The 24,417-nt window shown below is 42.7% G+C and overlaps 1 long non-coding RNA gene across 1 annotated transcript; it reads left to right on the forward strand.

Moving 5' to 3' along the window:
* The first annotated feature begins 2,593 nt into the window (after positions 1-2,593).
* Positions 2,594-21,000, forward strand: LOC120991753. Its single transcript, XR_005776798.1, has 3 exons — positions 2,594-2,604; positions 19,029-19,034; positions 20,895-21,000. It is a non-coding gene; the product is annotated as an uncharacterized LOC120991753 (long non-coding RNA).
* The last annotated feature ends 3,417 nt before the right edge of the window (positions 21,001-24,417 follow it).

The raw sequence follows: 24,417 nt of genomic DNA on the forward strand, positions 1-24,417 counted from the left end.
CATGTACTGTGAAGGGAAAACATGGAGGGGGATGCTATAGCCCATTTATTCTTAACCCCTTAGTGACCACCCATACGTGTTTTTACGGCGGTCACTAAGGGGCCTTAGGCTGGGCCGCCGCGTTTTTACGGCGGCCCAGTTTAAGCGCCGCGCGGCTCCCCCGTGCAGCGGGGAGCGCGGACCTGGCTCTCACATGAGAGCCGGGTCCCTGCTCTAACAGCCCGGAACGGCAGGAGTGCCGATCCGGGCTGTTTAACCCTTTACATGCCGGGCGCAATGGCGCCCGCTGCATGTAAAGTGGTGACAGAGGGAGCGGACTCCTTCTGTCTCCCATCAGCACCCCGAAAATGCGATCGCGGGGTGCTGATGTGCTGGGAAGCTTACCTTGCTTCCGATGAGGGCCCGAGCCTGTCTTCAGTTACTTCCAGCAGGCTGTGCCTCTCTGGCGCAGCCTGCTGGTCAATGTTCGAATAGCATTGCTATTGAAATGCAATGCATTATAGAGATAATGCATTACATTTTAAAAGCAATCAAAATACTGTATATTATAGTCCCCTTGTGGGACTATTAAGTAGTAAAAAAAATTGAAAAAAAATACACATTTATTAAATAAAAAAAATTCCATAAAATAAAAAAATATGCCTTTTTTTCCATTGAAAATACGCTTTTCAATGAAAAAAATTGCAAAAAGAAAATATCCCCCATATGTTTGGTATTGCCGCGTCCGTAACGACCGGGACTACATAAATATTACATAAATTATCCCCTATGGTGAACGCCGTAAAAAATAAAAAATAAAAAAAGACAGAATTTCGAATTTATTCTTAGTTTCCACCGAAAAAAAACGTAATAACAAGCGATCAAAAAGCGGCATTTACTCCAAAATCATACCCATGAAAAATACAAGTCGTCTTTCAAAAATCAAGCCCTCACACAATTCCATATAAAAAAATAAAAAAAAGTTATGGGTCTTGTGAAGTGGCAATGCAAAATAATTTTTTGGGTTAATAAAAGGTGTTTTATTGCAAAAAAAGTAGTAAAACGTAAACAAAATTATAAGTATTTAGTATCACTGTAATCGTACTGACCCAGAGAATAAAGATATTATGTTATTTGTACCGAAAAATGAACGCCAAAAAATGTATAATGTAAAAACGCAGTGGCAGTATTGCTATTTTTCCCCATCTCCCTCCCAGAAAGAGTTAATAAAAGTTAATCAGAAAGTTATGTGTACCCCAAAATGGCGCCATTAAAAACTACAACTTGTCCCGTAAAAAACAAGCCCTCATAAAGCTATATAGATGAAAAAATAAAAAAGTTATAGCTCTTGGAACGAGACCATAAAAAAAAGGAAGAAAAACACTTGGTCATAAAGGCCCAAACAGGCTTGGTCACTAAGGGGTTAAAGTTGGTTGGGGTCCCAGTGGTTCGACTCCAGAATCATAAAGTGATGGCATATCCTAGCACTATGTTATAATTTAATCAAATGGGAATACCACTTTAAGAAACTATTTCTGTCCAAGCATGGACTTCCTTCGCATGTTAAAGGGGTTTAATATTGATATCCTATCCTCAGAATAGATCATTGTGTTGTAAGAATTCTCTACATACTTAAGTACTGATTGGTTCTGTACCCTTAAAATATTATATCACCTTCTATACTATTTGTATTGATATTCTTTGTAATGTAATGAATTGGGGATAGTTAGATAACATATACAATAAATTCCTGAGTGATATTTGCGTATTGTACACTGGACATCGTTAGGAGGAGTGGCTGAAAGATATAAACCTTTGTGCACAAAGAAAAAAAAAACGAAGCTCAGCTGACAACATCATCCAGATAGGATGTTGTCGGTCACTATCTCTCTCTTGTATCACCATGCAACGTTGGCCATGTGCTACGACATGGCAACAGAAGTTCTAAGCCAGTTATTGGCTCTTATTTACCGTTACTACTCTGTATGTCATTTGTCTGTTTTATATATTTTATCACATTTAGTAAATACATTTATTCACTTAGCCTGTGTAGGCTTATTTATTCTCAAATCTTCCGAACTCAAATTAAAACAGTCATCAATACCTGATCTATGGGGGTGTGACACCCGGCACCCTTGCCAATCATCTGATTGATATGGCTGTGGTGCTTTGGGGAAACTTAATATTGCAACCATTAACTTGAATAGGACTGAGCTGTGCCTAGGCCATGTGACCGATGAATGGGACATTAATGACCTAGTAAGAGGTTTGTGGAAGTTGCCCCCCCCCAATCTAATCTTGAGGATTTGTCATCAATATTAAACACCCTAGATGACCACTTTAATATGCATTTGTTCTGATATTGGGAAATCTTTTGGAAATTTGGGAGAGATAATGTTCTTAAGCATTTTGAATACAGATTGCATGTGTACCACAATAAAGGTGTGGTTGATTATGGTTGAGAATGCATATTTAACTATGTATTGTTTTCGGGTATATTTGGAGTAGGGAACAAGTTTACACTCTCAGATTAGAAAAAATGGATTCACCTTCGTGAGTTTTTTTCCTTTCTCTGGCTCAACATTGCAGGGGAATATGTTGCACTAGACTGAAGTTTCCAATTTAGTTAACAAAAATGTATACAAATATATATTAGCCAAACATACACTAAAAACACACAGAAAATGTTTTGAAAAGTCTGTGAGCATTTTCCAATTTATACACAGAAAATAATCCCTGAACTAAATCTAGCCTCACACTTCCAGTCTTTTGACAAACTAAAAGAAGGCATCTAGAAAGGTTCTTACACAAATGACTCAAGAGAGAAGACAATTTTAGGTGAAAAGTAAACTATGAGGTACGTTTACCAAGTCTTGGTCTTGATTCCCTCTGCTCTGACAAAGGATGCAACAAATTTATGTTGAGGTTCAGGAATGTCTCGCAATACCCCTTTTCGCACCACTTCTAAAAAGTGGCTTGAAGGCCAAAAAGTTAGAACTTCTGCTGCAAATACAGTGTGAGGCAAAATTTATGACTTTTCCACACCAGAACTCTGACGTAAAAGCCAATTCAATGTACAGTCACATGACTAAAAATACTTTGCATGGAAAAATGTCTTTTGTTTTTGATGGATAATTAAAGCATTGCCTGACATCTAATACTGTTAAAATATGTTTTAATTTCTAAGCTGATGAACTCACCCAGTCTATGAAAATAGGGCATATGGCAATGTTTGATGCAATGTAATCTGCATTTTATTCCACCTTAGGACTGGTTTATGTGTACACCAGTCATTTGTACTAAACAAGAAGTCCCCTCATATATCTTAAAAAGGGCCTGTCACTACAAAATGTAATACAATCTGTACACAGCATTTTAAAGAGCAGGAGATGCTGAGCAGACTGATATTATTGTTTTGTGTGAAAAGATTAAGTAAAACTTGTCATTTTTACATTTAAATCTCTGCCATTTCTAACTTCAGTTGTACATGGGGGAGATGATATTAGTGATTTATAGTATTCTCTGTGTAAGTGTGTATACAGAGATAGCGGTCAGTCACTGTTAGCTGTACACAGGGGATATGTTATCAGTGATTGAAAGCATTCTCTGTGTAAGTGTGTATACATAGATAGCTGTCAGTCAATGATAGTTGTACACAGGGTAGGTGTTATCAATGATTGGTAGCATTCTCTCTGCAAGTGTGTATACAGAGATAGCTGTCAGTCACTGATAGCTATATACGGGGGAAGTATTATCAGTGATTGATAGCAAGTGTGTATACATAGACATGCACATTATGCTCAAAAAGTGCACAGTGAATTTGGTGAAATTGAATGCAAAATTAGGACTCATAAAATAATTAAACCTATCTATATTTTTTTCATTACAAGATTAACAGATAATTCATGATGATGAATTCTTCCTGCTTATATCATACCATTAAAGGCCAGCACATCAGGAATAGTCTTATATTCAGAAAGATGATTGCATACATCATGAGTGCTATAATTATTTTTATGTCGCAACAAAAAATTTATTTCATTTATATATGGCAGTTTGCAGGATCTACTTACACTTTCATTAAGGTGTTAAGAGCTTTATTAAATGTGTTGTGCTTCTCACTTCGCTTTCTGTATGTGTGATCTTACTCTGCATCTGTTTCTCAGTTTCAGCATTCTACTGTTTCATGTTAGGTATAAAAATAAAACACTAGTCACTTAGCAATGCAGTTTATAAAGTTACAAACAGTATAGTTGAAAACAGGCATATTTCCATGAACTACAGCCAAGGTAGGTAGGTTGTGTTCGTTGCAGTGGATTAAAATAAGTAGTAGTAATAATTTAAGGGTACAGCCACACAAATCAGGTTTTTGTGTGCAGTTTGGGAAGCCAAAACATGAAGTGAATTAAAAAAAGAGAAGAATTTTATACTTTCTCTCCTGCTATGATCCACTCTGGACTTTGGCTTGCAAAAACCTGCTTGTGTGGCTGTACCCTAAGATTATTTCCGTATGCAGCCTAAGACATATATATATAGATATATATATATATATATATATATATATATATATATATATATATATAGTCAGGTCTATAAATATTGGTACATCGACACAATTCTAACATTTTTGGCTCTATACACCACCACAATGGATTTGAAATGAAACAAACAAGATGTGCTTTAACTGCAGACTGTCAGGTGAACGGTGTAGGAATTAAAAGAGTTTGCATATGTGCCTCCCACTTGTTAAGGGACCAAAAGTAATGGGACATAATAATCATAAATCAAACTTTCACTTTTTAATATTTGGTTGCAAATCCTTTGCCGTCAATTACAGCCTGAAGTCTGGAACTCATAGACATCACCAGACGCTGGGTTTCATCCCTGGTGATGCTCTGCCAGGCCTCTACTGCAACTTTCTTCAGTTCCTGCTTGTTCTTGGGGCATTTTCCCTTCAGTTTTGTCTTCAGCAAGTGAAATGCATGCTCAATCAGGTTCAGGTCAGGGGATTGACTTGGCCATTGCATAACATTTCACTTCTTTCCCTTAAAAAACTCTTTGGTTGCTTTTGCAGTATGCTTTGGGTCATTGTCCATCTGCACTGTGAAGCGCCGTCCAATGAGTTCTGAAGCATTTGGCTAAATATGAGCAAATAATATTGCCCGAAACACTTCAAAATTCATCCTGCTGCTTTTGTCAGCAGTCACATAATCAATAAATACAAGAGAACCAGTTGCATTTGGCAGCCATACATGCCCATGCTATGACACTACCACCACCATGCTTCACTGATGAGGTGGTATGCTTAGGATCATGAGCAGTTCCTTTCCTTCTCCATACTCTTTTCTTCCCATCACTCTGGTACAAGTTGATTTTGGTCTCATCTGTCCATAGGATGTTGTTCCAGAACTAAAAAGGCTTTTTTTGATGTCTGGCAAACTCTAATCTGGCCTTCCTGTTTTTGAGGCTCACCAATGGTTTACATCTTGTGATGAACCCTCTGTATTCACTCTGGTGAAGTCTTCTCTTGATTGTTGACTTTGACACACATCCTGTCACGAGGGTGTCAAGAGCCACGCCTGACTCCGTTATAACCGGGGTCAGGAAGTCGCAGCGGGTGGCTGTGCGCTCCTTGTATAAAGATAGGGCTGATTCTTAATGGTAGCTTTCTGGGTTTGCCTTGCAACCCTTTTTGGCTCACTCAGGGATCCGTAGCTCCTTCTCCTCAGCTGTTTCTTGTCCATCAATCCCAACCTCCTTATATTCCCCTCTCCCACTTCTCTGGTTGCCAGATATAGAGCTTCCTGCCTGGACTTCTATACTGACCCACTGGAGCTGTGTAGCTGTGTTCCCTGGTTGCTGTTCCAGAACGTTACCCTCCGGATCCCTGTTGGACTTATGTTGTCTGCTGTTGTCGTCCACCTGGGATTTTATGTTTTGTCTGTTTTATCTGTCCTCTCCTTGGTGTTTTCCTTTTAGTGTCAGTGGTGCGGACTAGTGTTCCCACCGCCCCGTTCACTACATAGGGCTCATCTTAGGGAAAGCCAGGGTTTCGGTAAGTGATCGGCATACGGGTGAGGAACCCGTCTAGGGACATCAGGGTAGTCAGGTGCCAGCCTCAAGGTGAGTCAGGGGTCACCACCTTTCCCTCTCCCTTGGACAGGGCCTTCCCATTTCACTCCCTTTGCGTACGCCGGTCATGACACATACACCTACCTCCTGGAGAGTGTTTTTGATCTGGCCAACTGTTGTGAAGGGTATTTTCTTCACCAGGGAAATAATTTGTCGGTCATCCACCACAGTTGTTTTCCGTGGTCTTCCGGGTCTTTTGGTGTTGCTGAGCTCACAGGTGCATTCCTTCATTTTAAGAATGTTCCAAACAGTTGTTTTGGCCACGCCTAATGTTTTTGCTATCTCTCTGATGAGTTTGTTTTGTTTTTTCAGCCTAATGATGGCTTGCTTCACTGTTAGTGATAGCTCTTTGGATCTCATCTTGAGAGTTGACAGCAACAGCTTACAAATGCAAATAGCACACATGAAATGAACTCTGGAACTTTTATCTGCTCATTGTAATTGGGATAATGAGGGAATAACACACACCTGGCCATGGAACAGCTGAGAAGCCAATTGTCCCATTACTTTTGGTTCCTTAACAAGTGGGAGGCACATATGCAAACTGTTGTAATTCCTACACCGTTCACTTGATTTGGATGTACATACCCTCAAATTAAAGCTGACATTCTGCAGTTAAAGCACATCTTGTTTGTTTCATTTCAAATCCATTGTGGTGGTGTATAGAGACAAAAATGTTACAATTGTGTCGATGTCCCAATATTTATGTACCTGACTGCATATATACAAATTTGTGTAGAGCAATAAAAAAGCTTTCATACAGGTATATAGGACTAGTGATGGACGAACATCTGCCGGGACGGTGCGCAAACGCGATCAAATGTTCGCGAAACCGCAAGTTCGCGTTGGGTCCCATTCATTTTAGTGGCAGGCGAACCTGAAAAACCTTCAGCTTATATTTGGAGCCAAGAAATAATTACTAGAAGTGCACAAATAGTCCCACAACATGGACAGTGACATACCAGATGTTTTATTTAAATTTGCGATGTCCATTCATTAAGTTTTTCAATGCAAAATATCGGCAATATAATTTTCGCGTACGCGCATGCGCAAATGCACTATACAGTACCCAAATGCACTATAAAGAAAGTATATTGGTATATAACTCCCCGCTTCAATAATTTTTTGGGGGGGGCGACTGGTATATCACACCAGTGGAAATTATTTGTTCCAATAACGCTTGTCCCTCTATATACCTGCAGTATCGCAGCAGAACCGCACACAACTGCCACACAATAAAATGCACTATAAATACTTTCTAACATAGAAAGTATATTATAACATTGTACAAGGAAGGCAATCCATTAGAATATACATAAAGATAAAACGTAACCTTTAATAATGTTACTATGAGGGTCCATTCACACGTCCGTAAGTGTTTTGCGGATCCGCAAAACACGGACACCGGCAATGTGCATTCCGCAATTTGCGGACCGCACATCGCCGGCACTATAATAGAAAATGCCTAATCTTGTCTGCAATTGCGGACAAGAATAGGACATGTTCTATTTTTTTGCAGAAACGGAAGCACGGATGCGGAAGTCCAGATCCGCAAATGCGGATGCGGATCCGTAGATGCGGATGCAGACATCACATTCCGGCCCCATTGAAAATGAATGGGTCTGCACCCGTTCCGCAAAATTGCGGAACGGATACGAAACCATTTTGCGGACGTGTAAATGGAAAAGATATCCTCAAAATAAAAATAAATTAAATTATTAAAGTTAAGCAAAAAGCATAGATGTGGTAGGCAATATCAAGTGCTCAGCGGCACTAAATCAGGTGCTCGGCGGCACCAAATCAGAAACCATATGTCCTACCACAATCCGGGGGGTTCCAGTGCACATCCATGAATCCCGGAGGGAAAGCAAAAAACATCCATCCCTGGGATAGATGATGATGTGGTATTGAAGGACAGGGTGGGCAAAGAACTGTCCCTGATATTGCCCTACAGGGGGGTGCTATTCTGGCCCTGATAGCCTAACCACAGACCACCTGCCCTGATAAGAGCGACCCTGTCCGGAACCTTACCCTATATAAAAATGGCCCTAGTAAGCCCCTAGCCCCTAGGCCCCTGACTTCCAGGTGATCACTATATAGATTTATGTGTTTTTGACTCATTATAAAAGTATATTATAAGTATATCGTACCCCTCTGTGTATCACACCTATCGATAGCACACCTATACCAGTCCTTAAAAGGACTTTTGTGGCCCTATTAGCTAGCTTTTGGTGTCCATAACAGCCTGTCCCTGCTCCACACAGCATCCTCTCCCTACACTGGCAAAACACTGAATGTAAAATGGTGGTCACATCAGGTTTATTTATAAGGCAGGGGGTATGTCCATGTGCTGAAACGTCTCAATTGGCTGTCCAGTACCACCTGATGGATGTGTCATGGGTCAAAGTTCTTCACAATGTAAAAGAATATGGCGGGAGCGAATATCTCCATATGTTCGCATGTTTGGCGAATCGCGAACACGCAAAGTTCGCCGTCAAAACGACCTCCGGGCGAACCGCAAGGCCATCTCTATATAGGACATTTACTTAAACTCTAAATTCCTCCAAGTTCATGGCATTTAGTTATATACAGACCCATTTTACCCATAAGCATTGCTCCTAACAAATTGTTTCTATCATATACCCCCTGATAGAGCTTGTATGCTTGCATGCGGATGTTGAACCGTGTGAACCACGTGCATAACTCTTACAGAGATGAATACTGATCCAAGTCATAAACCTTTTTTTCCTATTTTCATTGTGTCTTTGGTGTATTTATTTCACTTATCTATATAGCAATACTTTGAAGAAGATGAAATGTAGCTGAGATAAATTTATCAACGTGGCAGAGCTTAGTTTTAAATCTTGCAAAACTATTCAAACCTTGCTAGAATTCTGATGCAATTTGCTTAAAAAAAAACTGACATATGTGCCTTCAACCACAGTTTTTTATTGGGCCATGGCTTTGTGAAAATGTGAAAGCTGCATGGCTTAAAACGTGACATTGTGTGTAAAAATTTTTCCAAAAAATTAGGTGTAAACAAAGCCAAGAAAGAGGGATGGATAGATAGACTATACAGTTGAAAAATGTGTCAGACTCAGTGGCGTAGCTATAGTGGAAGCAGGGGAAGTTGCTGCTACGGGGCCTGAACTCAGAAGAAGCCCATCCCATCAGTATTGAACATTAACATTATATACAGTGACAGTATATACAGTGAAACGGATGGCGTGGCTGCCCGGCTTGTGAGGGTAGCGTGGGAGGAGGGGGTTACTTAGGCAGGCCCATTCAAAAATTTCATTTTTTTACACTCTGCCTTCCAAGAGCCTTAAATGTTTCACTTTTCAGTTCACAAATATGTATGAGGGGCTTGTTTTTTGCGGGGAAAAATGTACTTTCAAATTACACTATTTAATATTGCATACATTGTAGTAGGAAGCTGAGAAAAGTCCAAATGAAGTGGAATTGGAAAAAAATGCAATTGCGCCATAGTTTCGTTTTTATGGCATTCCCTAGGCTGTAAAACTGACCATTCTCTGGGTCAGTATGATCACTGCAATACCACATTTCTTGTTTTAATACTGAATAAAAAAATAAAAACTTTATAAAATATATAAAACTTTTTTATACACCGAACAAAAATATAAGCGCAGCACTTTCGGTTTTGCTCCCATTTTGCATGAGCTGAACTCAAAGATCTGAAACATTTTCTACATACACAAAATACTCATTACTCTCAAATATTGTTCACAAATCTGTCTAAATCTGTGTTAGCGAGGGTCAGAAAACTAGTCAGTATCTGGTGTGGCCACCATTTGCCTCACACAGTGCAACATATCTCCATCGCATAGTTTATCAGGTTGTTGATTGTGGCCTGTGGAATGTTGGTCCACTCCTCTTCAATAGCTGCGCGAAATTGCAGAATACTGGCAGGAACTGGAACATGCTGTTGTAATACGCAATCCAGAGCATCCCAAACATGCTCAATGGGTGACATGTACGGTGAGTATGCTGGCCATGCAAGAACTGGGATGTTTTCAGCTTCCAGGAGTTGTGTACAGATCCTTGCAATATGGGGTTGTGCATTATCATGCTGCAACATGAGGTGATGGTCGTGGATGAATGGCACAACAATGGGACTCAGGATCTTGTCAGGGTATCTCTGTGCATTCAAAATGCCATCAATGAAATTCACCTGTGTTTGTTGTCCATAACATATGCCTGCCCATACCATAACCCCACCGCCACCATGGGCCACTCGATCCACAACGTTGACGTCAGCAAACCGCTCACTCACACGACGCTGTCTGCCATCCGCCCTGAACAGTGAAAACCAGGACTCATCCGTGAACAGAACGACTCTCCAACGTGTTAAACGCCATCACATGTGAGCATTTGCCCACTCAAATCAAGTATGACGATAAACTGCAGTCAGGTCCAGACCATGATGAGAACAACGAGCATGCAGATGAGCTTTCCTGAGATGGTTTCTGACAGTTTGTGCAGAAATGTTTTGGTTATACAAACCGATTGTTGCTGCAGCTGTCCGGGTGGCTGGTCTCAGATGATCATGGAATTGAACATGCTGGATGTGGAGGTCCTGCACTGGTCTGCGGTTGTGAGGCCGGTTGGATATACTGCCAAATTCTCTGAAACTCCTTTGGAGGAGGCTAATGGTAGCGAAAAGAACATTTATTGCACGGGCAACAGCTCTGGTAGACATTCCTGCAGTCAGCATGCCAATTGCACGCTCCCTCAAACATTGAGACATCTGTGGCATTGTGCTGTGTGATCAAACTGCACATTTCAGAGTGGCCTTTTATTGTGAGCAGTCTAAGACACACCTGTGCAATATTCATGCTGTCTAATCAGCACCTTGATATGCCACACCTGTGAGGTGGGATGGATTATTTCGGCAAAGGATAAGTGCTGGGTCTTTTGTGTATGAAGAAAATGTTTCAGATCATTGAGTTCAGCTCATACAAAATGGGAGCAAAACCGAAAGTGTTGCGTCTATTTTTGTTCAGTGTAATTATGTCTATGGAGCTGTGTGAGGGATTTTTTTTTTAAAGCATATTACTGTAATAGGATATCACCATTGTAACAAGTCATGGAATTTCTTCCCTCCTTGATAATCCATGATAAACTGTTAAAGGTATTATTGCAAAGTAAAAGCATTTAGAAACCACAGTAACGTAAAGTAAAACTGACTTCAAATATTACCCTCCCTCTGTGGGTTGAATTTATCATGAGGGGAATATTTGAAGTTAGTTTTGCTTGAGTCTTTGTTGGAGTACTTTATGCCACATTTATCAAATGTCTCATATAACTTGATAAATTTGTCTTATTCTTACACCTAAAACTTTTGTCTAGAGAAGTTACTCTAGTTTTCCTACTCCACCTTCCTACTGAAATATATATTTATTTCAACTTTAAAAAAAAGTTTCAGTGATGAATCTGGAGTGAATCTCATTAAGATAGCTAACCACACCCACTTCCCCACCCATATTTCATAACTGGAATGAATGGTAAAACTGCAGCCACAAATTGTGTATGCAAGAAAGTCAGAAAAGTCTACATTTTGAAGGCTCACAGTGCTTAAAAGTCACCAACAATCTTCAAACTCAATGGTTGTATAGTTCTCATCCTTCTCTGGCATTAAATACACTCTGGATCGTGTTCTGTGGAGTGACAAATGGCATTTCTCCTCAATATCTGGGAGTAGGCAGATCTGGGCTTGGTGAATGCCAGGAGAACGTTACCTGCTGGATTGCATTGCGTCAACTGTGGAGTTTGCTGGAGGAGGGTATTCGGTTGTTTTCCAAGGAGTGGCCTAGACTCCTAAGTTCTAGTGAAGGGAAATCTTAACTCTTCATCATATCAAGAGATTTTCAATAACTGTGCTTCAGTGCACGAAGCAAGGCCCATAAAGGCATGGGTGGTATTGAAGAACATGACTGGCCGTACAGAGCCCTGATCTCAGCCCCATCTGTGGGATCAACTAGAACAGATTATGAGAAAAGCCCTCTTGTCGAACATCATTGTCTGACCTAACAAATACTTTAATGAATACCTTAATAAATGCCCAAAATTTACCACAGATACACTCCAAAATCCTGTGGAAAACATTCATAGAAGAGTGGAAGCTGTTTTAGCTGCAAATGGAAAGATGGGTACCAATCTCATATTAATTCTTTTGGATTTAAAATGGGATGTCATAAAAGCTCCAGTAGGTGTAAGGTATCCATACAGTGTATCTGTAATTACACAGCTGGAATCAAATACAAGATATAGAACAGAACATCATCTGCTAAGGCTTTATTAGAAACCATCTGAAAATCCCCCACAATTGACAGGGTTATAGTAGAGAATTATGACTTTTTTGAAGGAATAGATTTAAAAAAAAATCTCTAGGGAGAACAATTCTTTTGACGTAAGGAAAGTAGAAAGTCAAGCTCTTCTAACCCTTTCCACTGGGATCAGTTGGCGAAGCACACTCCCTGTTATGTTTCTGCGAAGCACCTTGCTTCTTTCTAATAAACCACCTAAATCCAGCATTGATTGCTTCTGGTTTGAATGACATGTAGCCAATATCACACTGCAGTGAACTCACAGTCAGCATCACAAGGCAAGACAAATGGATAATTTATATTCTGTAACTCCCATTATTGTATAGAATCTCAGTACTCTATAAGACCACACATTGCATATAATATAAAAAAAATAGTTGCATGTAGATGTGTAGCAAAAGTCATTCTGAAAAATCAGTAATGTATCACTGTAAGTAGATGCCAGGTTTATGGTAAAAGAAAGGACTGTTCAAAACTATTTTGCACTTGTATCATTTTCAACAGGATTTTTCCAAGTGTCCCTGATAGACCTCATGATCAGTTTAGTTGTGTGGTTTTTGCCATTTGCAGTAGGCTTAAAAATGCCACTTAGCCACAAGGAATTTGTCAGCCGCAATATAAAACTACATTAGGCGCTGTATGTTAGAGATAGTCTCTCGTAGTAGCAGAGCTGTAGCTAAGCTATTCTTCAGGTAGGGTAGAGTTTCAGTGAGGCACCCCCATCCTCCTCTCGAATTCATACAGACATTAAAAGAAAAAAACAATTTAATTTCCCATTAAGGAATTAGAGATGTTTGTTGGTTGAGCATGTGCCATATATATAAACACTATGGGTAGATGGGGCAATAAGAGTTATCAGGTCCCACTGTCACCAAACCAGGGCTCCTATGGGATGTCAGAAAATACGCAAATAGTGAAGGACTGCAGATCACCAAAAATTCCTTATGTGATTGTACTCACAAGCGCAGTTTGATATATAGGCACATCATATACTCCACGACTCTCCTTCTTTTCGTCCTCCTTCACCACCACTAAAACATATAATTTCTCCAATAGAGAAGCACCGAAACAAGGTCGACATACAAATAGAGTTTATTATACTCACAAACATGAGATAAAACAAGCAGTCAGAGCTGTCTTTACAATTCTGCCCAACCCGGGTTTCGCTCCATGCTTCGTCGATATTTAGAGATGAGCGAATTAAAAAAAAAATTGATTCGGTCGGTTCGCCAAATTTTTTGAAAAGATTCGATCAAAATTCATTTGGGGCGAATTGCTTTAAAAAACAGCTATTTCCTGGTGGCAGAGAACCTGTATAGTGGTGTAGAACACTGTGCCTTGCAGCAGCATGCATAGTGAGTTTGCTGTGGTAGTGAAACAATACTGTGAGTCAGTATGACATGCAGATGACAGGAGTCGCTCTTAGAATCACTGCACACTTCACTTATTTAGGCAGTTACTGGGCTAAAACTGACCAAATAACTCAAGTGTAAACTCAGCCTTACAGGTCGATGTTAGCGTCAGGTATAAAGAACAGTGCAGAGGCCCAAGATTCTACTATAGCGTGAAAGTGCGCACTTATTTTACACCGTTGTCAGCTGATTCCACATAGAAGTCTACAGAACCTGTTCTATTAAATGCTTATACAAGTAGAGTACAGAGGGTGTCAGCAGTAAGTTTGTGTTGATGTCACTGATTATTTTGCCCTTCCTCTGATCCGTTAGAATAATAACCCCCCAAAAAATGGATCCTGTCTGTTGAGCATCTACCTTCACTTGGTCAACATTTGGTCAGTAATCCATCAGTATTGCTAATGCCAAAAAAAAAAAAAAAAACAGGACTGGATCCAAAACAGAGATGACACGTGAATGGAATATTTTAATGTCTTCTGTGTTTTGTATTTACTCCTGATTTTGGCTACCAAATCATAAGCCAATTTTGATGGGACCATACAGGCCTTACAGCTTCTATACAGACAGGATCTGTGGCCCAGTCACAAAGTGGGGAGGGTAAGAAAAGCATGAGCAGTCCACAGAGTGGCCCAGTGACATAGTGTGGAGGGGGAAGCAGCATGAGGAGGACACAGAGTGGCAAAGTGACATAGTGTGGATGTGGCAGCAGCATTAGGAGACCATAGAGTGGCAAGGTGACATAGTGTGGAGGTGGCAGCAGCATCATATGGAGGCCACAATGTGGCAAGGTAACAGTGTTCAGGTAGCAGCTGCATCAGGAGACAAAATAGTTGCAAGGTGACATAGTGTGGAGGTTGCAGCAGCATCTAGAGACCACAGAGTGGCAAGGTGACATACTGTAGTATGGAGGGCCAGCAGCATCAGGATACCACAGAGTTGCACAATGACAGAGTGTGGAGGTGGTAGCAGCAGCATGAGATGGCCACAGAGTGGCAAGGTGACATAGTGTTTAGGTAGCAGCAGCATCAGGAGACCACAGAGTGGCAAGTGGACATAGTGTGGAGGTAGCTGCAGCATCAGGAGTCCACAGAGTGGCACAATGACAGTGTCTGGATGTGGCAACAGAAGCATGAGGAGGCCACAGAGTGGTAACCTGACATAGTGTGGAGGTGGCAGCAGCATCAGGAGACAACATAGTTGCTAGGTGACATAGTGTGGAGGTGGCGGCAGCATCAGGAGACCACAGAGTGGCAAGACGACAGTGTGGAGGTAGCAGCAGCATCAGGAGACCACAGAGTGGCACAATGACAGAGTCTGGAGGTTGCAGCAGCAGTCTCAAGAGACCACAGATTGGCAAAGTGACATAGTGTGGAAGTGGCAGCAGCATCAGGATACCACAGAGTGGCAAGGTGACATAGTGTGGAGGTAGCAGCAACATCAAACATCAGAAGACCACAGAGTGGCACAATAACAGAGTGTGGAGGTGGTAGCAGCAGCATGAGATGTCCACAGAGTGGCAAGGTGACATAGTGTTTAGGTAGCAGCAGCATCAGGAGACCACAGAGTGGCATAATGACAGAGTGTGGAGGTGGCAGCAGTACCAGGAGACCAAAGAGTGGCACAATGACAGAGTGTGGAGGTGGCATCAGCATCAGAGTGGTAAGGTGACATAGTGTGGAGGTGGCAAAAGCATCAGGAAACCACAGAGTGGCAAGGTGACAATGTGTGGAGGTGCATTAGGCTTTTTTGGGTGGAAATCCTGGCTGATTCACACCTGATTCATCTTGACAAAGGTCAGTCTCTCCACATTTTGGGTGGAAATGCGAGTTCCCCTTGGGGTAGCCAGTGGTGTTCCCAGGGGGGCGGTCCTCCCCGGGTGCCGACTCTAATGGGGGTGCCAGCAGGCCCAGAAGCAATAAGTGCTTCCATCAATACAGATGGAAGCGCTCATTGCTGAAGCGCTGACACCCACATACTGCGGTGGGGCAGGGAGCGGAGCGCATAGTTCCCTGCCCCGCCGCAGATCACCACCATAGGCTTCAGGCCTAGTAGGCCTGAAGCCTATGTGGTAAAGAAATCCTGGCGCAGGCGCGCGTGATAACGTCATCGCGCGCCTGTGTCGGGACTCAGCAGTACAGTGACGGGACTCTGCAAGCAAGCGCAGGTACAGTCATGTGAAAAAATTAGGACACCCTTTGAAAGCATGTGGTTTTTTGTAACATTTTTAATAAATGGTTATTTCATCTCCGTTTCAACAATACAGAGAGATTAAAGTAATCCGACTAAACAAAGAAAACTGAAGAAAAGTCTTTTCAAGATCTTCTGTAAATGTCATTCTACAAAAATGCCTATTCTAACTGAGGAAAAAGATAGGACACCCTTGCCCCTAATAGCGAGTGTTACCTCCTTTGGCTGAAATAACTGCAGTGAGACGGTTCTTGTAGCCATCTACCAGTCTTCGACATCGGTCTGAGGAAATTTTACCCCACTCCTCAATGCAGAACTTTTTCAGCTGTGAGATGTTTGAGGGGTTTCTTGCACGTACAGCCCTTTTCAAGTCACCCCACAGCATCTCAATGGGATTCAAATCTGGACTTTGACTTGGCCATTCCAGGACTCTCCATTTCTTCTTTTTCAGCCAATCTTTGGTTGATTTACTAGTATGTTTTGGGTCATTGTCATGTTGCATGGTCCAGTTCCGCTTCAGCTTTAATTTTCTAACTGATGGTCTCACATGTTCTTCAAGCACCTTCTGATACACAGTAGAATTCATCGTGGATTCTATGATGGTGAGCTGACCAGGTCCTGCTGCAGCAAAGCAGCCCCAAACCATGACACTTCCACCTCCATGCTTCACAGTTGGTATGAGGTTCTTTTCTTGGAATGCTGTGTTTGGTTTACGCCAAACATGTCCTCTGCTGTTGTGTCCAAATAATTCAATTTTGGACTCATCTGTCCAAAGAACATTATTCCAGAAGTCCTGGTCTTTGTCAACTTTATCGCTGGCAAATGTCAGTCTGGCCTCGATGTTTCTCTTGGAAAGCAAAGGTTTCCTCCTTGCACACCTCCCATGCAAGTTAAACTTGTACAGTCTCTTTCTGATTGTAGAGGCATGTACTTCTACATCAACAGTAGCCAGAGCCTGCTGTAGTTCTCGAGATGACACTTTAGGGTTTTTGGATACCTCTTTTAGCATCTTGCGGTCTGCTCTTGGGGTGAACTTGCTGGGGCGACCAGTCCTGGGCATGTTGGCAGTTGTTTTGAAAGCCCTCCACTTGTAGACTATCTTCCGGACAGTGGAATGGCTGATTTCAAAATCTTTTGAGATCTTTTTAAATCCCTTCCCAGACTCATAGGCTGCTACAATCTTTTTTCTGAAGTCCTCTGACAGCTCTTTTGCTCTCACCATGGTGCTCACTCTCACTTCAACAGTCAGGAGCACACCAAACTAAATGTCTGAGGTTTAAATAGGGCAAGCCTCATTCAACATGCAGAGTAACGATCTACTAATTATGTGCACCTGGTGTGATATACCTGTGTGAGATCTGAGCCAATTTAAGAGGGAATACATGTGAGGGTGTCCTATCTTTTTCCTCAGTTAGAATAGGCATTTTTGTAGAATGACATTTACAGAAGATCTTGAAAAGACTTTTCTTCAGTTTTCTTTGTTTAGTTGGATTACTTTAATCTCTCTGTATTGTTGAAACGGAGATGAAATAACCATTTATTAAAAATGTTACAAAAAACCACATGCTTTCAAAGGGTGTCCTAATTTTTTCACATGACTGTAAGTATTTAGCTTTTATTTATTTATTTATTTTTCTTTTATGTGCCAACTTTGGGGGACATGAGGGGGCCGGTGTGCAAACAGGAGGACGTTTGGGGGGGAAATATGGTGGGATATTGTGTGGGGGCAAATTATTTTATTTTATTTTATGTGCCAACTTTGGGGGACATGAGGGGGGTGCACACAGGAGAACGTGGGGGGGATATGGTGGGATACTGTGTGGGGGCAAATTACTATATGGGCAATGTGGGGACACTACTGTGTGGGGGCAGCGTGGGGGACACTACTGTGTGGGGGGAACGTGGGGGACACTACAGTGTGGGGGCAGCATGGGGGACACTACAGTGTGGGGGGCAGCGTAGGGGACATTACAGTGTGGGGGGCAGCGTGTTGGACACTACTGTGTAGGGGACACTACAGTGTAGGTGCAGTGTGGGGGACACTACAGTGTGGGGGCAGTGTGGGGGCCACTACTATGTGGGGGAAATTACTGTGTGGGGGGCAGTGTAGGGGAAATTCCTATATGGGGCAGTGTGGGGGACGTTGCCCGTTGGGGAGGCACTGTAGGGGCCATTCTATTATTTCTGGGGACACTATACAGGGATTATTACCTGGAGCACAATATAGGGTGTTATTATTACTTGGGGCACTCTAGGGGACATTTTAACTGCTGTAGACACTATAGGGACATTTGGGGTAATTTATCAAACTGGTGTAAAGTAGAACTGGCTTTTTTGCCCATAGCCGCCAATCAGATTCCACGTTTCATATTTGAAAGCTCTTTTGGAAATCCAGGTCTACTTTAAACCAGTTTGATAAATGACCCCAATTATGTCTATTAGTGTCACTATTTTTTCGGCAGTATAGTACCTGGGGCATTGGGGGGCACAACGGGCAGAGTATTGGGGGTGGGAGCAGGATGACACTGTATGGACACCAGGATGGGGAGGTTGATGGAAAAATTGAGAAATCTAATGTGTCTGTATTACAAACTCTGTAGAGACGAAATGCGGCTGAAAGAATTTCTCATGGCGGTCTAACGGAGGAGAAGAGGAAAGAGAAGGTCTACATGACAAGAGATGTCCTTGGATGTAAGAGGTATGTGGTCAAGTATTGGGGGGGTGCCAGAGAAATGACCCGCCCTGGGTGCCAAACACCCTGGGCACGCCACTGTGGGTAACTATGGCCCCCGCCGCACTAAACACCCGCTCTGATGCCACACTACTGGCCGAGCAGGACAGCTTTTCAAGGTCAAAGTTGCGGCCACAAGTCCAGTTTGGCTGCCCAGTAGCCCAGAGAATCTTAAAAAGGGGTCGGGGTGCAATCCAAGTAAGCCACCACCTGCTTGCTCAGGTTTTGCTTTATGTCTAGCTGCTGGTGAGCAGTTTATTCACTATGCAGGTTAAGAAAGCTTCCCATCAGCAACTTTAGACTCAGGCTGCTGCTGATGGATCTGGTACTGCTCCTGCCACCTCCCTCCCAGCAGCCATGGCAGTGGAACGTGAGCGCAGAGAGCCGTGCGAGAGGATGGACGATGGCGCAGATAGGCAGCGGCCAACTGACTACATAGGATGTCTCTATAGTAGTTCAGTTTGTCCTCCCTCTCAGCGGGTGTAAAAAATTCCCCCATTTTGGACCGGTAGCGAGGGTCTAACATGGTGGAGAGCCAGTAGTCATCCCTCTGCCGAATGGTGACATTTTGGCTGTCACTACTCAGGCAAGTAAGCATGCATCAGGCCATTTGCGCAAGTGACTCGGAGGAATTCCCTGCCTCCATCTCCACTGCATTCTGTTACGGTGTGTCTGGGTCATCTTCCTCGTCTTCCTCATCTCCCTCTTGCTCCTCCGGCTGCTCCTCCTCTCCTGTCACCTGTGTAAAAAAAAAAACACCCATTTTGCTACACATTGCTTGTACTCCAATGTCCTCCTCCTCTAGTTCAGCCCCAACAGGGCTCATGTTGAAGTGACCTATAGGTGCCATGTCTTCAGTCCCATGACCAGCCAGATTTAATAAACTGGCCTTCTCAAAGTGCATGGGCAAATGGCATGTGTCACACATGAGCTGCCAGTGGCTAACATCTAAGTTACACAGTGGAGTACCTCTGTCAGCCTGTATCATGAAGAAATAGTTTATATCCTTTCTCTGTTCGTATAGTCGGTCCAACATATGGAGGGTGGAATTCCAACGGGTGGAAACGTTGCATATCAGCCTATGTTGGGGACGCCGCTCTGGCACTGAAGTGCATGCAAAATTTCCTGGCCATTTTAAGGATGTCTTGCAGATAGGTGGAAGACTTCAGGAAACGCTTGACAACCAGATTGAACATGTGCACCATGCAGGGCACATGGCTCAGCCCTTGTTGATGCAGCACCGACACCATGTTCTTCCCGTTGTCGGTCACCATGGTTCCGATTCTGAGTTGAAAATAAAGCCAGGATTAGATTTCTTGTCTCTGTTCGCTCAGGCAAACTAGCTGCAGAACAGTGTGACACCGCTGTGCCCTGCACATGTGGTATGCTGGTGGGGCACTGTGAATTCTCCCTGCAGTGGAGGCTAAGAACAAGGTGGAGGTTGAGGAGGCAGAGGGGAACATTGTCGCAGGACCAACGGCGTGAGAACGTGGAAGTGGAAGCAGCGTCACCTGGCCAAGTTGCTGGCTTGGCTGGGCAGGAACCACATTTACCCAGTGGGCCGTAAAGGACATATATTGTCCTTGACCATAGTTACAGCTCCACACGTCGGCGCTGCCGTGCACTTTGGCAGACACTGACAGGCTCAAGGACTGGCCCAGCTTCTGTTCTACATATGTGTGCAGGGCTGTTATTGCCTTTTTGGCAAATAAATGACGGCTTGGGACTCTCCACCACGACTTGGCACAAGCCATCAGTTCTCTGAAAGATGCAGAGTCCACCACTTGGAAAGGGAGGGACTGCAGTATCAGCAAATTGGCCAGGAGCACGTTCTGCTTCTGCGCCGTTGGATAAGTGCACCCATACTGTTGTCTCTTGTCTCTTAGCAATCACTACCGTGATCGATTGGTGACGGAATGAATGACTAGGAGGAGGAGGAGCAGGAGTATCATCAGATGATGGGAAGAACAGACACCTTCCTTTGGTTGAGGTGGTGGAGCCTTCACTGCCTGAAATCGTGTGTGTGCCACTGGGTGATGCAGAAGTTGCTGCGGCAGGCTGGACCACCACATTGGAGCCATGGTTCTCCCAGGACATTTTATGGAGACGCTGCATATGTTGACGCAGGGCCGTGGTGCCAACATTGACACCCTGGCCACGCTTCAACTTCTGCCCACAAATTTGACAAATGGTCATGTTCACCTCCCCCGGCTGACTCCCGGCCACGCCACCAACTTGCTGGCTCCACCGCTGCCTCAAGCGCAAGCTGACACCCTCTTCTCCCGATGACGATGAAGCCCCTTTTTCACCCGGCTCCCAATTGCGATCAGCTACATCATCATCAAGTACTGTCTTCACGCCACTGATCCCTTCCTCAACGGTCTCTGAGCCAGAAGCCTGACAGCTTGCAACACCAGCTCCCACACCACTCTCATCATCACTATTTGCCCGCCTTCCGGAGGAATCGGCGGATGTCTCCTCAGGATCTTGGCTGGGCAGTAGCTGCTGACTAGTGTTGATCACGAATATTTGAATTGTGAATTTTTATCGCGAATATCGGCACTTCGAGAATTCGCGAATATTTAGAGTATAGTGATATATTCGTAATATTGAATATTCAAGATTTTTTTTAAAAATCAGAACACCTGATTCCTCCCTGCTTCTAGCTTGGGATCCAATGAGAAGGCTGCAATATCTTTGACTTTAGGAGTAGTGTTGATTGCGAATTTTCGTAATGCAAATTTTTATCACAAATTTTTCAATTGTCGATTTCCGCAATTAAGAAATAATGACTGGAGATAACGAATTCTAGAATTTGCTAATATATAGCGAATATTTGCCCAAATATTCACAAAATATAACATTCGAATATTGCCCCTGCCGCTCATCACTACTGCTGACTGTCCTCTAGTAGCTGATCCTTGCTATATAGTGGAGCTGAGCCCACAGCATATAGTACTTCTCTGAATGAGGGAAAATAAAAAGGACAGAGGCAGGTTGAGGACAGGTGAGGGCACAGGGCCTGCTCCTTGGTCATGACAACTAAGGGTTACGTCTGACTAACCCACCGACTCTTGGCTGCGGGTGTCTGATGTCACTTGCAACAAAGTCGAAAATCGAGAAACACTGGGTTGCTGGTCACCACACAACCGCTAATAAGCCCTTTTTCTTTTTCCCCACTAATACACGCCAAAAAAAAGGCTTTAGAACATATAACTGCGGCCGTGAACGACAAATAATATTTTTGTTGCCACTAATACATGCCAAAAAGGGCTATAATTTTCTCTTTTTCTTTTTCCCCACTAATACACACCAAAAATAGGCTTTAGATCAAATAACTGCAGCTTTAAACGGCAAATAAAGTTTTTTTTTACCACTAATACACACCAAAAAGGGCTGTAATTTCCTCACTTCAACACACAACGGCTAATAAGCCCCTCCCCCCCCCCCCCACTAATACACAACAAAAAAATTCTTTAGAACATACACTGGATATAAAAAGCCTACACACCCCTGTTAAAATGTCAGGTTTCTGCGATGTATAAAAAAATAGACAAGGATAAATCATTTCAGAACTTTTTCCACCTTTAATGTGACCTATAAACTGTACCCCTCAATTGAAAAACAAACTGAAATCTTTTAGGTGGAGTGAATTAAACAAAAAAAATAACTAAGATAATGTGGTTGCATAAGTGTGCACACCCTTATAACTGGGGATGTAGCTGTGTTCAGAATTCAGCAATCACATTCAAAATCATGTTAAATAGGAGTCAGCATACACCTGCCATCATTTAAAGTGCCTCTGATTAACCCCAAATAAAATTCAGCTGCTCTAGTTGGTCTTTCCTGAAATTTTCTTAGTCGCATCCCACAACAAAAACCATGGTCCACAGAGAGCTTCCAAAGCATCAGAGGGATCTCATTGTTAAAAGGTATCAGTCAGGAGAAGGGTACAAAAGAATTTCCAAGGCATTAGATATACCATGGAACACAGTGAATACAGTCATCATCAAGTGGAGAAAATATGGCACAACAGTGACATTACCAAGAACTGGACATCCCTCCAAAATTTATGAGAAGTCGAGAAGAAAACTGGTCTGGCAGGCTACCAAGAGGCCTACAGCAACATTAAAGGAGCTGCAGGTATATCTGGCAAGTACTGGCTGTGTGCTACATGTGACAACAATCTCCCGTATTCTTCATATGTCTGGGCTATGGGGTAGAGTGGCAAGACGAAAGCCTTTTTTTACGAAGAAAAACATCCAAGCCAGGCTACATTTTGCAAAAACACATCTGGAGTCTCCCAAAAGCCTGTGGGAAAAGGTGTTATGATCTAATGAAACCAAAGTTTAACTTTTTGGCCATAATTCCAAAAGATATGTTTGGCGCAAAAACAACACTGCACATCACCAAAAGAACACCATACCCACAGTGAAGCATGGTGATTGCAGCATCATGCTTTGGGGCTGTTTTTCTTTAGCTGGAACTGTGGCCTTAGTTAAGCTAGTGGAAATTATTAACAGTTCCAAATAGCAGTCAATATTGGCACAAATCCTTCAGGCTTCTGCTAGAAAGCTGAACATGAAGAGGAACTTCATCTTTCAGCATGACAACGACCCAAAGCATACATCAAAATCAACAAAGGAATGGCTTCACCAGAAGACAAATAAAGTTTTGGAATGGCCCAGCCAGAGCCCAGACCTGAATCCGATTGAAAATCTGTGGGGTGATCTGAAGAGGGCTGTGCACAGGAGATGCCCTCGCAATCTGACAGATTTGGAGTGTTTTTTCAAAGAAGAGTGGGCAAATCTTGCCAAGTCAAAATGTGCCATGCTGATAGACTCATACCCAAAAAGACTGAATGCTGTAATAAAATCAAAAGGTGCTTCAACAAAGTATTAGTTTAAGGGTGTGCACACTTATGCAAGCATATTATTTTATTTTAATATTTTTTCTTCCCTCTACCTAAAAGATTTCAGTTTGTTTTTCAATTGAGTTGTACAGTTTATAGGTCACATTAAAGGTGGAAAAAGTTCTGAAATGATTTATGTTTGTCTCTTTTTTTTTCATCACAGAAACCTGACATTTTAACAGGGGTGTGTAGACTTTTTATATCCACTGTATATATACTGTAACTGCACCGCACAAGAGCTAATAAGACCCCAATAAAAAGAACGGTTTGCTGGAATTTCAGAGGTATTGCAAACCTGAAATGACCAGCAGTATAATGACAATTTGGATCCGCAGTCAGTGCAGCAAGGTGTAATAGGATTGTTCCTATCACCCAGGCTGTAAATACCCCTATTGAACCTTGTTCTGCTTCAATACTGTGTAATAATTCCTCCCTATCCTTTCCCTACACTTCTAATGCTCTTTCCCTGAACTTCTATTAAGCAAAATATGTTTTCAAGTCTTTCCTAGCACTGTCCCTAGCGCCTGCTAACGTCTCTCCCTGCACTAAATACTCTTGGCTGAATCCAGGATGGCTGAGGCTATTTATAGGGCTGTAGCATCACAGGGCTGTCTGGCTGATGATTGGCTGCATGCATGGCATTGTGGGTGATCCCTCATTCCCAGAGTTCCTTGCTCCATGTCCTAACATGTGCAGCAGCCATTTTTGGGGAAAAAT

Source organism: Bufo bufo, chromosome 2, assembly GCF_905171765.1.
Source record: "Bufo bufo chromosome 2, aBufBuf1.1, whole genome shotgun sequence".
Lineage (NCBI taxonomy): Eukaryota > Metazoa > Chordata > Amphibia > Anura > Bufonidae > Bufo > Bufo bufo.